The following is a 17,097-nucleotide window of genomic DNA, read 5'->3' as shown; positions in this document are numbered from 1 at the left end:
AATTTGGGTCCTCTCGCGACAAACAGGTTAATTTACGGTGCGGCTGTAGGCTGAAGGACTCTGTTCACACTCCATCATCTCTGGCTGGGTAAGCTTCCTTTCTCTCAGATTTCACTGAGCATGTCTGAACGCGTGTTTCTGCTAACAGACAGAGCATCTGAGTGGCTCTTGTTTACTAAGGCTGCGTCCGGAGAGGTTTCAGACTCTTATTGATTTGGGAGTCAGAGTGCGTCTGAGAACTGATGTTTTTTTTCTCTCTCTCTTTTTTTTTGCGAAGCTTTAGCTGGTGTTGTGAGGAGGACTGAAAATGGCCCATCAGTGCTTAATCAAATTAATGCACACTTGCCGCTGCCAAAATCTAATTTGGCATGGCGAAGAAATGCACAAAGACAACAAATGACATGGGATGAAAAGGGGAAATATTAATTCAAGAGGGGAACAAATATACAGAGAGCTGTAATAGATTTGTGGGAGCATAGCGTTGACGTTGCTCTGCTCATTCATGATATGGCCTCAGGACTCAGGAGGGAGCAGGTGCAGCATCTCAGAAAGGTCGAGGTTGGTCTTTGTGAATGTTGGCCAGCTCCACTGGGGGCCTGGGAGACGTCTGCAGCAACAGACCTTCTTTATGTCCTTTTTTCTCCCTTCTCCGTTGGCTCACACCGCAATTAAAACCAAGTGTCCATCAGAGGCTATCTCTGCTCTGTGTGGCCCATATGTTTGGGTGCTGATAGAGCGCGGATTACTCTGTTTGGGACGCAGATAACAGGCTGTTTATAACCTTGGCAGAGTCTGGGGCCTAATCTGGCAGGAGCATATTTCCCCCTTGCTCCCTGATAAAGGCCTGTTAGCAGGTTTATCACACGGGCAGATAGAAGTCGAGGCAGAGCGAGCGGAGCGCCGCGCCGAGCCCAGTCCAATCTGGCACCACACACACGCGGTTCTGCTGCTTTATTTTTAGATCGATTCACCCCCCGCCCTCCTTTTCTCAATGTTGCAGTACAAGGCCCAACAAACAAATTAAAAGGGCAACGTCACCGTTCGTTATTATAGCATTTGGAGTTGAAGACACTCTGTATGTGTCACCATGTCAGCTGGATGTTAATAATATTAAAACTTATCATAATTTGTCTGAATTAAAAACCAGAACGTAATGTTTCTATAAGCCATTCAAAATGTATGGTTTTATAGACATAGATTTATTTTAAGTAAATAAATGGAATAAACGGAAGTCTCTGCAGCTTTTCTTCCTGCTTCCACCTCACCCAAGTGTGAGTTGGCGCTGCTATTTTCTGTATCCCCATCATGATGGCTCTCTGTGTAGGCACAATTAGAGCCGCACTCCTTTCACAGCCAGAGAAAATTGCCGTCCGCCGTAAATTGCTTCTTCGGCAGCTTAAAGAAGATCTCTTGTTACCCCCTCATTCAGTCTTTCTCGCCGCCTGCCTCTCCCCTTCTTTCAGGAAAATTGCTTTCTCGCAATCAACAGATTGCTTGCTGCACTTAAGGGTAAATACAGGTGGACTGGAGTATTAGCATAACATTATTCAGACAAGCGTCAACCCCTAGGTTGTTGCTTCTAAGCTGTGTGTGAGGTGAAATGGAGTGCTGCATGACTCGTAGTGCTGAGATTTTCTTGGGAATTGGAATTGGTTCAGAGAGGGTAGTTGAGAGGTTATCTCAGTTAATGTTTCTGGGGATCTTGTTTTAGCGCGACCAGGGAGACTTGTAACTGTGACACATTACATAGTTCATAGTGACCTCCGCGTCCAGTCAGAGTACAGATTGTTGGTCAATGCCAGAGTTCTCAAGTCCTCAAGAAGCACAACCTAGCAACATTAAAATGCTTCGCTGTTCCAGTGTACCCTGGTTTATAGTTTTATAGACCACAAATAGTGCAAGTTCAAGGTTGTGATGCATTTAAATAACAGGAAAACAAATTAGATTTTCATATATTTGACCTGCTAATCGATGATTAGACAAGTGTCAGAGTCTGATCTTTGTCCAATTGATTGGTCCACCTCTACTGCAGACCATGCAGGATGTGGGTCATTCATCCATTGTCTATTCTGGGCACTGGTGCCTATCTCCAGCGGTCATTGAGCAAGGAGGCGGGGTACATGCTGACAGGTCGCAGGTCCATCACAAGACACACAACCACAAACACACACACTCACACCTAAGTGTAATTTAGAAAGACCAGAGGACGATGGGAGGGGAAGCTGGAGGAGTGTGTTTAATTCACTTTAATCCAGCTGTCATTTGTTTGCTGGTTCGTTTGGTGAGGTATGAATGCGTTGAAGTCTGATGTGGACCAAAAAGCAAACTCTGGTCAACCTAACAACCTAGGACTCGGTTCGGTAGAAGAGAACTCTGGTGGAATTTGAATGCATATGTGAAAACCAAGCAGAACAGAGACTGCTCAAAAAGCAGAAAGTGAACTAGAGATCAGGAAATTCTGGGTAAATACAACCAAAACAAATGCTGAAGTCTAGCACTAGTGAGAGAAATGACTCATGGTGTTTTACTAAAGTCAAATGAGAAATCCTACACCCACTTACATCTGATGCTACTCCATATTTGCTTACATTTCATGAAGAAGAAAGTTGTGCTCAGTGTCTTCTTCAGAGGTTTTTATGTTGTTTCCTTCACTGGTTCTCGGTCCAGCGCCTCTACGGGTGAGGAGGTAAACAGGGTTTTCAAAAGATTTAGTTAATTTGACAATGCAGTGTGAAAGAGAACCACACCAGCTGAAAATGTACCAAATGTTGCAGTTTTGGTTTCCAGTCCAATCAAGTCTACTGGACTACCAGGTGTGAAAACCCCCTACATGTGTATTGACACTTAAGTCCCTCGTTTGGTCTGGAACAAAAGCAGACTTTACTTTTTGTGTTTGGGGTGGGGGTTGCTTACACATTTTACTTTTTGCTAGGCAATTTTTCAAGGGCAATTTTTTACCATGATGTCCATCAACAGTGGCTCGTAAAATCCAAACAGATTTATATTTCCTGTAGTTGACTCGGCTGGTCTGTATTCACGCCAGAATTGAACCACAACAGAGTTTATTTGGAAGCAGATTGAGAATACATCAGAAAGTTGGTCTCGGCCTGGTTGTTTGGTTTGCTATAGGGTTTACTTGAGTGTATTCGCACCTGAGGACCAATGGAGGAAACAAACTATGGTCCGTTTAAGGTGCACCAAATGTCACAGGAGTGAATCCACCCTAACATTCCCAACTAAAGCTAGAATTGCCCCTCCTCTGTGGGGCGACCTGGTTCTCTCCGTGTCTACAGAGACACCGACTCTATCCTCCTCCATTATACCACTTGATTGGCAGGATGGGTTCCCTCTTGACCTACATTTACATCTGCTCCCTGACCCGAAAAGAACCCACGTAATCAGAGGCTCACTCATCAGCGCTGAACTTGTGTGGTGTTTATCTTGGCTGGGGGGTTGGGAGGGCTGGGGGGGTGGTGGGGGTGTTCAGCTGAGCTGCGCGCTGGTAGTAGAATCCCTTGGGCTTTGTGTCTGGAGCTGTGGGGAAGCACAAAGTCTCTGCCTGCAGTGCCACCCAGGCCATTCTAGGTCATCTGATTACTCTCCACAGTAATTACTAATCTTGTGCTAATGTGCAGCATCACTGAGGCGGAGTGGGGAATGCAACTTATTCATCATGGCATTGTCATCAGTTTTCCTGAACTGTCTTCTTAAATACGGAGATAAAGCCAGATCCCTCTTGATGTTGAACCACGGTGTTTAGTTGTAATGCCACCAGGAGCAGTCAACTCTGTTCTCAAACACAGAGAGATCCCCAGAGATCCCACTGTAAATCCACAAGTTTGTTCTTAGTGAAGTGTCTGAAAGTGTAGGTGCTCATGTAGGTGCAGCATCTATCAAAGCAACAGCAAATCCCATTACACACCTAACAATTGATGATACATGAACATACTGCTAATAAGAGAACAAATCCCCTGCATCTCATCATCCATTTGAGTTTTAACCAGTGTCATCTTATTTAGAGCTGCAATGACCTGATATTAATATCTCTATCGGTCCCAGTATTGGAAAAAAAAATTCTGGATCGGGTATCTGTGACAATGCACCTGATCCTTAAGGGCAGATCTTTTCAGTCTAATTCTATGCTTTGTGCTCAGACATGCTTTATTATTTAATTACTAGTTGCACTTTCTGAAGCATTTGAAAGAAGGTTTGTTGCAGTTTATTGTTTACATGTTTGACCATGGTAGCCTACTTATAGTTTTTATCAGTTTCAGTTTCTTTATTGTTTTTTTTTTTTTACATTGGCTGTTCTACTCCTAATAGCACTGACTGAATAGATTAAAATTTGGTTGTTTTTCCATGTTTGACCAAGATTCTGAAGCCATTTATTTTTTTATTTTTTTATTTATTTATTTATTTATTTATAGCCAAGTATTTGAGTGTACTGTCCTGGAGCAGAATTATCAAATAAATTTGTAATTCAGTACATTTGTGTCTGTGTTTTAGGTTTTTGTTTAAAAAAAGAAACGTTTGAAGTCAATTCAGTTGTTTTTCTGTATCGATATCTGTATCTGAAGTGAGAAAACTGGATCGGTGCATCCCTAATCTTATTGAACATACAGACATCCCAGATACAGAAACAAAGAGGAGATTGAATTTCTCTCCACAGAAACCTAAACCTGCAGGAACAACTCTAAAACTTGTTTCCTGGTTTCATTTCCTGTCTCTTCGCTGCGGCATTTCTTTTATCAGCAGGTGTGATATTATATGAATAATCTCATTTTCCCACAGCTTTTTTTTTTTTTTTTTTTTTCCCCTGCTTTCATAATGACAATTCCACCACATTTCTGAGGTTGATGAACACCCTCACTCCCTTAAACATCACGGATATAAAAAAAAGAAAAAAACCATCCGTTTCGGAGCAGAGGGAAATGAGACATTCACCTGGAAATTGCCCTGGAATTTTGTTCATTTCGCTTACGCTTTAGTCCGTCTCATTTCAGGTATTATTGCTCCCATCTGTGCTGAACAATCAGAAAGGGAACCCTTTTGAGTGGCTGCATTAGATGGCCTTTCATTTTCCCGGGGCCTGCGGTCGTAATGACATAATGTCGAGCACAAGCCTCTGCAGGTTTCCGGCTTTATCGCTGAAGGATTCATGCTCAAGCGGGCTCCGCTGCTCCCGATGTGTAAAATACCAAATCCTATTATTTCTGCGGCTAAATAACACCGGTCCCAAAGGCGTCTGGGATATGAAGGGGGTGAGGGAGTGTGGGGTGATGTTTTAATGAGAGCGCCGATTCCCGACACTCGGCTGCATCTTCTCCTGTGCATTTCCTTAAACTGCCAAGTGAGAGTCCCATTAATAATTCAGCTCATTAAAGTGTGTAATTAATCTAGAGCTGTGTAACAGAAAGAGACTGGGGCACTTGGGGAAGGAGGGAGGTGTGGGGGTGGGGGGCGGGGGGGTTAAAAGAGAAACATTGGGCTAAGAGACAGCACACCTGCTGTGATGGAAGCAGTTTCACAGCACACTACCAGCCTTCTTGCATCACTTATCTGCAGTGGAAAAGCCACATATAGACCCCACCAATGCTGCTCCATTATAACCACCAACCCCTGAGAGATCTTCTGCCAATTCAGTGGGGTTGCAACATACAGGGTCTCACTACAGCCAGGGAAGTAGTGGAGAGATACGATCCTGAGAGGAATAGTGTTGGTCAGTGATGAAATCTGAAAGTTTGTCTCCGTGAAAGAAGAATCATGGAGGGCAGGCAGACATTCATTCATGTTTCATTTCTCATATTGGGAGTTTAACGTGTTTTTTTTTCATATTCTCACAATCATTGGTAACTTCTAAACTTGGGAGTGTGAAGTAGGCAGTTAGTACCAAATGAAACCCAGATTAAGGGACGATTCATATCCACTAACGTTGAAAGAGAGAATAGTTCAGTTCAAGTCATTTCAGCTCATTTTGGCTACGTTCACATAGCAGGTCTTGATGCTTAATTCCCAATTTTCCCAAAGCAATGGCTTTTTATAGAGCATCAACAGCAACTTCTGTACAGAAGTCTGTTTGGATGTGTAGTCAGAAGCAGGAGTGGTGGGATTCTGATGTGATGCACTTTACTAACAGACTTCTTTTATAATTTTCATACTTATAAGTTTCAGCCATTGTTCACATAAGGTTGAAAAGACCATTCAGAGTGCTGTGAAAGAGTCAGATATAGATCATGTTTGGTCAAAACAAAGAGGATTTTGGTTGCATTTTCCTGCTGTGTGAATGTATCTTTATTCAGCTCAGGTCTTGCAGCGCTCTAAAAATAAGTAAGTTTACATACAGAAAAATGTTGTCAATTCAATTGTGTTGGAAGATTTAAAGTCAGTTACATGCAGAGCTGGGTAGTAACTAATTAGTTTTACTCAGTTATATTTACTTGAGTAACTTTTTGGGGAAAAATTTATTCTAGGAGTAACTTTACTACACTGCAATTTTTACTTTACATGAGTACTATTACTGTGAAGCATCACTACTCTTACAGGAGTAAAATTTCTGGATATTCTAGCCACTGGGAGTAGCTTTAGTAAATGAAGAATAAACATATTGAAACCAAGAATGCACCTGAGACAGACACACAGCTACAGTTTGTTGAAGTGAGACCTCTTGTTGAACACCAACTTTGTCCATCTGATCGTTTATATCTGTTGAGATGTGAAGGTAAAAAACATACAGAGAGTACTATACATTGTCACAGGAAGTGCTTTACCCTGATCTAACATACATATACATTACCTGCAGTGTATGTTTATTAAGCTTTATATGAAAGAGAATGTATTTGGAAAAGTGTTTCTTCTGCCTTAATTTGCATTCTATTTATACAAAATGAAAAATGAAAATGTGTAGTTTGATTTTTAAAATTATTTGGTGCACTTTAAGTGTATTGATAGATTTATTTGGGGAATCTGTATGTTTCTGTCAATTTTTGGTCCTCCATCGTTTCCACCTTTCAGTGCTTGAGCTAAACACAGTTAGCAGGTCTCCTGCTGCTGTGGTGTGGTATGAAGCTACAGCTTCCTGGTTGGCTCGTGTCGGAGGTGAAACCCTGACCAGGCAGCCGAGGCGCTGCCAGTGCTTTTGCTCTCAGGTGTTCCAGGTAGTTTCCATAAGCAGCTCCACTCACCGTGAGCCCACCTGCTGCTACTCAGGAGCCCTCAGCTGCTCCAGATGTGGCTTAATTTACTGCGACTTGGCTAATCATGGTGATTAAGGATTAATTACTACTAATCACTTTTACATAAACTGGTTGGCAGCAGAGCGGTGCTCAGAGGAAAAAAAATGCCACACACACCAGTCATTCAGTCAGTTAGTCGCAATAGGACGAAGCTAAAAGCTGTCAGGCTTTCCAGTTTATCTGGGCCCGTTCCCCAGCAGTTTCTCTCCCTGGAGCTCACCAGTAAGAGCCGTTTAACCTCTAATAGCTGCCCACTACCAGGCTGAATGCTGAGTGGATCGTGTGGAGCTCGGTCCAGACTCTCCAGTTCTAGATCCAGTCGTGTTTGGCGGTTTTCCTCGCTAACCCAAGAGACATCAACAACATTCAGCGCAGCGGTGGCGGCTGGTTAGGCTGATCAGATACTGCTGGGTTGCTCGACTCCGCTGCTACACAAGATAAGAATACGAAGGCGCACAACCACCGTGACTTCCATTAACACAGACTGACAAGGGAATCACGGGGACCACAAGGGGTTCCAGGAGGAGGCTGACAACACAGCCCCCTGCCCTTCCTGCTAGAACCCAGGGTGGCAGCATGGTCACCTTCCTTCCTTGGCCTGGTTTCACACTGTGACATGCTCGTCTGCCCTCCTGAAGGAATGGCTTTAATAAGGTAGAGCAGAACAAGGCGACTGTTAATGACATGGCAGGCCCAGTCAACACAGCGCCTGAGGCAGTGGACGGCCTCAGTCTGGTGCACGCTGCTGGACGCTCCTGTGAGACACACAGGACACTTGCTTGGATGCTCTTCAACTGATATCCATCCCTAATGTGCGCCCAAACGGCTAACGCTGGATTGACCCAAACAGAAATAATGCTGTTTTATGATTTTTCAAAGTCTTAATGATGACATGAGTCTGGTACTTGGAATAAAAAGATATGAAAGTTTTTTGGGAACATCACTGACCCCAAAACCTGCGAGGGAAAAGCCAGGGGAAAGTCTGCTTTTCCCTGGCCAATATACATAGTATTTTAAAGGGCCCAGTTCTGATGACATCCATTGGTGGTATCAGGGAATTAGGTACGTGTGTGAGATGAGACGGTCCTCTTCCTCTGATGAAGTGCTGGTGATAAAGCAGAGTGGTCACACAGGATGAGGGAGTAACAGAGCACCTTAATGTGAAGGCTGTCAGCCTGCCTCTCCTTGGTTTTCACCTTCTGAAGAGCACAAAGCCTTATCGCTTTAATTGACTCCTTATCTTTTTGCTAATTTCCCCTTTAGTGCAGTAGCTGCCATCTACCATTTGATATGTCATTTTCCATTAACTTTTGGATGACTGACAGTAAGTGGCTGTATAGATCAGGATGTTACATAAAAAGGCAGCTTTCTTTTTAACAATGTTGAAGAAGCTCACTTTGTACCTAAAACCCCTTCTATTGACCTCTGCTATTTTTCATTAGCATTAGAACACAGCACATGGCTGCCTTTGTTTTAGAAGTTGTGCATATCTAATTATAAAGAAGTGAATGTATGATATAATGTTCCGGCTGGTGACAGGAGCTGAAAGAGTCGAATCTCTACAAAGATAAACAGAGGGGACTTAAGGAAAGCAGGATTTAATAGTTTGATGCCTGTCATCTTCCTCCTGGTGTATGTTGGTTCTCTTTCCATCCCGCTACACTTGCGACTGTATAATGAATTATGCCGATGTTGAATTAGCATGTAGCTGTCGCTTCAGCTCGGGTGCTCTCCTCGTGACAGGACCACCGTAGCACAGGCCCGCGCAGAGAGAGAGGGCTTCCTCTGTGATTTATTAACCGCTGAAGCCACAATGAAGTGTGCCCACTAAAGCACCGGTGCAAACAAATAGGGCCGCGGCTGTCACCGCGCTGTCACTGTAAATTCAAGCCGACAGGCCGACCACTGCCCGACCAGAAAGGGTTAATTATGCAAAAGCACTTGGCTCTCGCCAAACAAGCGTGTGGTTTTAATGATGAACCACTTAAGGCAAAGACTACTCCCATTTTGATTCTGAAATATGTTGGACCATACTTTGATTTTTATTATTAATAAGTTAAATTTAAGGACTTATTTGTGGTCAGTTTCTGAGCTCTGACCTGCCAATTCCCCTTTTAGCCAATTCCAGTTTCTCTTTAAGAACTACACACACCGACATTGAAATATGAACTGTTCTTCCATTAAAATTTGTTGTAACATAAAACAGAAATATACATATATATCTCAGAAAGTTCAATCACTGGAATTCAGATAAATACAAATATAATTAAATATTTCAGTTTCACAGTATTTATCAGTTATTTTTTTCAAGATAACTAACTGTGTCCACATTAATATTGTACAGAAAGAAATCGAATTTCTGTTGAGTTGTTCAATCAGTCATTTAGTGATGCTAGCAAAGGTGATGTCACACTGTGTACGTGAGAGAGAAGAGCTGTTGTTGCATAGTTCTGCAGTTAAATGGAGGTATTATGTAAAATGGACTTTTCTGATTTATACATTATGTATTCCCTCATCAAAAACGTACCTGCTGTGTTGCTTTGATTCTTTTCATTCAAGGATTCAAAGAATCCTTGAATCTCCTGCAGCCAGTCTTAAAGAGACAAACGCCAATTTCAAGGTGTGAAATTATGAAGTCAAATTTCTTCTAAGTTATTTTTGATATGTAAATACTTTTACAACTAAAGATAACTTACCAAGTTACTTGATTATGCTATAAAATGGCACTGTATGGTTGAAAAATACAAAATATTGTTCCTTTAAACTGGATTTCTGTTTAATTACATACCAAAGACAATATTACAGTTTACATTTTAACTCTGAAGCTTCTTATATCTCCTTGTGGATTCCAGGAAGAGGCAATAGATCTTTAGGTTTATGAGGTTTAAAATAAGACTGCCAACATTTCCCAATATTTTATGTTCAAAAGGACAAAGCAGAGTGACTCTGTTGTAATATCTTAAGCTTCCTGTTATCTCCTGACATCTAACAAGCTGCAGCCTGAATGAAGGTCAACATGCCTCTGTGGAAAATGTATTCTTATAACTTCCTTCATCTCCAAACACCTCACTGATATCATGCTTCATTTTTTTTTAGGAATGCACAACATATTGGCATTAACATCGGGATCGGCCGATGTTATTGAACACATTAGATGGATTTAGTGTTTATTTCCATCTTGTTGGTGTTTCAGGAGGGAAGGAGTCAGCCATGTGGTATTTGTTTGGTCATGTGACGGTGATAATGATGCAGTTCAGAACTGTTGGGTGTTTAACAGAGAGCAGAGAATCAATGTCAGCAGTGAGGATGTTTTCTTTATGTTGTCAAAAGTTTAGAATATCAGAAAATATTGGTAATCAGCCAAAACAGCAATATCAGTTTACACATTGGTGGATTCCTAATTTTATAGTTCTGAATTTCACTGATACAAAAGGCAATGTAAAGGCTGCTATTAAAGGTAAAAGCCTGAAATATTCCGCTATTGACAACACATCACAGGCTCAGTTATCCTGCATGAGAGGAAGATGAAAGCCATGCTGCTGAAATATTTTTTCCCATATAAAAGGCCAACTGCAGAAAACCTACACTAATGCTATTAGAAGCTAATGGTGTTTAATCAGGTTTAAAAATGGTAACGTGCCAGATGCTATTTCAATTTTTTTTTTTTTTTTTTTATGTTGATTTGATGGAAATAAACAACTTTTGGCAAGCATTTTATTGCCAAATAATGTTAATGCCTTTTTGACGATGGTGTTAATGTCCTGATTAGGCACCTTTAATCTGTAGCATGCCTGAGCAGAAGCCCCCCCCCCCCACACACACACACACATGAACATGCTGTCTTTGGGGAGTGGAGGTGGTGTAATCCATGAGTTCTAGAAATGTGCACTCAAGGACTTGCTGATCAGTCTAAATATGATGTCTCCTAACTGTCTTCAAGTGTCCGACTGTCCGATTGTCCCTGTCCTGCTACTCATAAAGTAACCCTACTTATTACATCCCAGTATGCAGGTGCAGAACTGACGGGTCTGCTCCTTTCTGAGTCCGAGGTCTTTATGTATTATAGTCCATCTCTCAAACTGTGACAGAGTAGCCCTAACGTCATTAATTAAACATCAGGTTTTCCCCCAATCAGCCCATCGTTGTGACAGGTTTCCATGCCAACGCTCCCTGTCAACATGCCTTGAAAATCTAGAAGGGGATTACATATAGTAATGGTTTTTGACAAGCTGCCATTTGCCTCTGTTAATCTGATAGGGGAAGCTATCTGGACTGTGGAGCATGGTGGGCCGTAACTGTGCCAGTCTGATATTGTTATGCCATAAAAAAAAATAATAAAAAAAAACATTTTTGAAGATGCGAGCTGTGTCCTGGAAGGAATCTTAATCCTCCTGTCAAGCTTTTGATACAAACCCCAAATGTTGTCACTGACTAAGAAGTGTATTTTTAGACCTGGATCTTGCTTCCATTTGCTGTCAATTTGAATGTTTTTTCATATTTATCAACTGCTGATGTTTATGGCGGCATGATGTGACAATCTGTAATGGATCTGTGTCCTTCCTGAAGAACACCCCTCTTTTCTTTTGCCATCGAATTTTCTCCAAGAGTTGATTTTTTTTTTAATTTTTTTTTTTTGTCAAAAAAATAAATCAAGGGGCCCTGATTCCTGCTTAGTGAAGGAGCTTTGAAACGGGGCCGTTTCTAGCTTTTTGGGGGCCCCAACAACAATGGTCCACAAAAATGCTACAATCTATTACATTTAACAGGCAAAAAAAAGGTTCAGTTAAAATTACACTTTGAGGTGAACTAAACTGATAACAAAATCTATCATACGAAGAACAGTAAATCAGCACGTCAAACAAAATTACAGATTTTAAGTTGCTATAAAAACTCTGCGCTATAATCTGAGTAAACTGATCTGGAGTCAGTCATTCCTTTATATCGCAGCACAATGTTGATTCAGTACTAAAACTGAGTTGATGATGAACAGATTCTAGATTGTCTCTAAATAACAATTATCCAAGTTATCCTAACTAGCAGGAGAAAATAAACCTGCTAACACCAGAAAAGATGCTCCATCTTCTCTTATCAAGCCCACGTCACCAACAAATGTATCATCTTGATCATTTGATTGTTTTTTTCCTCCGTTTTCTTTTTCCCACATTTTTCCTGGGCCACTAAACCTGTTTTGGATGCCATCCAAAACAGGTGGATGGCTGTATCCACCTGTCTGCTGTATTTTTCTCTCTAATGGGAATGATTGGAGTCAATTATTGCCATTATACTGTTGAAACACTCATGTACCTAAAATTAAGGGCTAAAAAATCTTAAATTCCTAAACCTAAGTTGACCTTTAACATGTTAGTCGCAGATCCTAAATTTTGTCTTGACATGACAACATTTTGACATGACAAAAACTTTTCTGTCAAGCAGAAGTTTGAGTCGCACACAAACATCTGTGTCGCATTCTGTAACTCGAGACGATAACTCACTTCTAACATACCCTTGTTAGCTAGTTATCTAGCTAGAATTTTTCATGCAAATGTACCGCCAGTTGGCTGAACGAAGTTTGTACATTTTTTTGAGATATAGATTCTATTCATGATCTTAAAAATGTCTTAAGTTTGAGTTGGTAAAACCTGCAAAAACGGCCTTGCTTCAACTGATGTATATTTGCTCGGATTAATATTTTAATACCCACACCCATCTTCATATGAAGCCACAAGCCAATCTTCTGGAATGACTAATATATAGGGAGCAAAGAATCCTACATGTGTGCTCACTGAAAACAAGCAATGAAGGTGGTGGTGGGGGGATTTAAGCAGCCTTCTCTCCACCCAAATAGGGATGTAAATCATCCACAAGCGTGATATTCCAAGCTTACCCTAGCAGAGCAAAAGCCCCCCTCCCACACCCTTACCCACTTATCCCTCAGCTGTGTGGAAATGAAATAAATATTCCCAGATAAACGATGGCAGGAGAGATGGTTAAACATCCACCTCTCCAAAAGCCAATTGCCCCAAGCTTTTATTAAAGATCGATTTGATTTGGGGAAAAGGCCAGATGTTGCGAGGTTAAGCAAATGTCACGTTCTCCCATTCCAGTTTACATTTTCCTGCCTTCTCCGTCGCTGACATTTCATCTGTACCCGGAGCACTGAAAGCACCCGGCCTCCTCCTTTGCCGCATCCCACCACAATTGTGCGTTTTGGCCACATTATTGGTCAAGTCAATGATCACAACCGCCGCCGAACTCCTGCGGTTTGCATTTTGTATAAACGTCTGAAATAAAGCAAAGCAGGGCGTCCCTGTGAGGATTACCTGTCAACAGCAGGAGGATGGAGTAGATCGGCTGACTACAAGCCATTCAGGAAGTGGCAACGTTTGACCGAGGAGGAGGAGGTGGAGAGATGGGGGGTTCAGGCTTAAACCACCACACTGAGATAATTGTTTATCCCTTGGAGAAGCTTTGCTGTTTTGTCTGCGGGTGGCTAAGTAAGTTGAGCAGCAGTCTTTGCCGGCCCAGACCCAAGGCTTGGAAACATTAGGATGAATCAATTAGGCCGCCATTAGCCAATAAAGTGGCCCTCACTGAGTCGTGTAATTACGACCCACAGCAAAGCCAAGTTTATGGAGGCACATTATCCCCTTTTTTCTCCTTCTTCTATTCATTTGTTCGAGGCAATCTTTGCATTGTTGTAATTACGTGCTTTGGTTTCCACACAGAATAAATAAATCATTTGCTCCCATCAGTTCTGAGCACTGTTCAGCCTGTGGTTTGTAAGAAAAAAAAAACAAAACCACTTTTTTTCTCTGTTCAATTAGAAATGAACTCAGAAATCTAAAGTCGGCCCTCTCTAAGAGGGAGATGGTGGGAAGAGCTGATGTTCTAGGCAGGCAGCTACTTAGCTTGTTCCCAGCTCCGAGGACGCTGTGTAAGTGTGACAATGTGCTGTCAATGAGGGATGACAGTACACAGCCAACATGGCGTAATGCATTGTTCCTTCCTGGGTCCCTCCTGACAGATGCTCTCCAAGACAGCTGGATCAGCAGCGAGAGCGGCGCCGGGATCTGGGCCTGCCTGCGTCTGATGTGAGGCTGATTAGCAAGGCTAAGATACACGTGTCAACAAGCCAAGTCTGGGGATGGCATCAGAGTTTACGCTCATTGTCAATTTAAGAGCTCTTCATGTGCTTAATTCGAGCATAATGCACCAGATGGAGTAAGCGGCGCTGCTGGATCCAGTCGTTTGTTTCCCGTTTTTTCCATGACCTTTTCTTTTTTAGCCAGGGAGGAGGAAAAAAACAGTGCCGGATAGTTTCTCTCTGTCTCCCTTCCAAGACGTCTCCTAAGAAATGACCTTCTCTGCAACAGGCGCTCCTAGAAGACTGATGCTGGAGGAGCTTCAAGCCAAGTCAAATAAACACTCGCCGAATGTTAAGCAGGAAACTTGGCAGGCATGAAGAGAATTGCTTTTGTGGACACTGAGGATTTTTACATTCGCTTTTCATTCCACAGCCTAAATAGTTTATGAGTGTGTTGGAAAAAAAGTCAAGCCTTGAATTTTTAACTATATTAGTCTTTAAAATGTTCTTCCTGCGTTTCATACCCTGAAGTTAGTCTTTATTTAAAGATAATCTTTGTATTAGCCAACCTACTGCCTTTAAAATACCATTATTAACAATAACAATAAAAGATTCTGTTTTTTTTTAATCAGATGAAATGGTTAGGTAGGTATGCTTTGATCAGGGTTTCTACACTTATTTTATTGTAACATTCCATACTTTTCTAGATTAATATATTTTTACACTTTTTTTTAGCATTCTAGGCATTTGATTACAAAGCCTGAAACTGTTTGAAAAGAAGTCCAGTCTTATGATTTGTGGATTCCACAAACAACAAGACCACATAATGCTGAAACTTTTTTGACTGCTTCAATAAATAATGGAGTATCTTTGACTGAATGCAGATTGTCCAAAGCAAAGTTTGGGAACTTTGAACTGTTAAAAATCTTGAATGCAGTAATTTTTATATCCCTGTGGTCTTAATGCGACATCACTCAGGAGAAGTGCGGCAAATGATGCTCAGACAGCACCAGGGCGAAGGATGTCCTGTCAGACCATCAGTTCACAAAACCACACACAAAAACATTTTTCTAAATGTTCCACCACGCAAAGAGTTAAAAGCTCATGGGCTCCAAATGACCCATCTCTTTAGACTGTGGGAGGATTAAATAGGGGTGGCCCGATTTACCTGCCCTGATTTTCTTGATTTTGGATGATTGGCAATTGACTGATTCTTACATGAGAAACTGATCTTATGAACCTCTACAAAGGTCTGAAAATCAGCTATTTTCCCATGTTGCTATGGCGTTAGAGAGAACTGACAGATCACGTACCAGGTCACTTCTGCGCAGGTTAACCAGTCACCCCGTTGTTGCCGACTTAGCGACTTTTCAGGCAAAAAAAATAGGTATTGACTAAACTCATCAGTCTTTTTAAAAAGCAGTAATCGGCCTGAAAACTCTAATTAGTTTACCGCTGGTTTGGTTCAACCTAGTGTAAATTTAAGGCGGTTTTGTAGTGGTCCATTCAGTCGGTTAGTAACTCAATTCAGTCGGTTAGTAACTCAAAACTAAAAATACTAAAGGTGAACGTGTTAAAAGGAAGAAACGATTGATCTAATGAAAACACATCAAACAAATAGAAATCCATGTGCTCTGTTTTTCTCCAGACATTTCCAGAAAGCATAGAAAGGAATCCTGTTGGAGACAAAAATGGAAATAATCTTGGAGTTCCTTTAGTTTCTGTTGGATTCAAAATGACTACCTTTGTTGAAAAACCTGTTCGCATTGTAATGTTTCAACAAATATATGAATATACCAGCAGTGGGGATTACTAAACTGGATCTGGTGTCCAGTGTAGAAAAGCTGTTGGTCTTCACATCCACGCCATTGTTTTCCTGCTGGACGGATTGCTTGACAGCGGCTTATTTTCCTTCATTCCCTGGTTTTAACAGCCTCTTCACGCGGGTGTTTATGAGGCAGCAACTTTAGGAGACGGTGGCCCCTATGCTTGTGAGCAGTCAGGAGCAGAGGGAGCGGCGGGGGCCGGCCCTGACGGATGTTAACCAAAGCAGACAGGCGGGTTTAGAGTTTCTGACGGAGCGGGTCTGATCGGGTCACAACGGGGCTTAGAAGGTGCCTGAGTTGTCCCCCCTCTGAGCCTGGATAGATTACTGGTGAGGTGACGGAGACTGGATAATGAGACAGTATGTTTTTACACTGATATCCCAACAGACCCCCGGCTCCCCACCTCCGTCCTTCATCTTCCTCCTCCTCCAGCTCCCCTCCTTCTCTCAATCTACCCCCTGCTGAGCCCACCGCCTGAACCACTGACCTCTTCTGCTCACCCTGGCAGAAAGGGGGATTGGGGGGGCGGGTGGTGGGGTCCTTGTACAGTAGGCCTTGTTCTCATGCTTATGACACCCCCCAAACCCTCTCGGGTAACCAACCCGGTAATCACACCAAGCGCTCCCATTTTCTCTGAATTAATGAAGTGCTCCCCACGACAAAGTCCGACTCTGGGTTGATGTTGGGATCCGTTAGGAACTTGTGGCCCCGTTGTCGAGCAGAATGCTTTAGAGGAGCCTCTTATTGAAATGGATGTCTTCAGGATGGAGGAGGACGAGTCTGAGCCAGGCATTGATTTCACCCCAGAAAATGGAAGGTGGGATTTAAACGTCCTACATGGCAAGAGAGACCTCTAGTGGATGGCCATTTTTTTACCCATCTGACTTGCCAAACTGGACACACACACACACACCTTGCTTCACTACATCACATTAGATCATGCTGGTTAATATGA

This window comes from Poecilia latipinna, unplaced genomic scaffold, assembly GCF_001443285.1.
Source record: "Poecilia latipinna isolate Pla-1442-1.1 unplaced genomic scaffold, P_latipinna-1.0 Scaffold2102, whole genome shotgun sequence".
NCBI classification, from domain to species: Eukaryota; Metazoa; Chordata; class Actinopteri; order Cyprinodontiformes; family Poeciliidae; genus Poecilia; species Poecilia latipinna.
The sequence above is the reverse complement of the archived record's forward strand: the minus strand, read 5'-3'. Positions refer to the sequence as shown.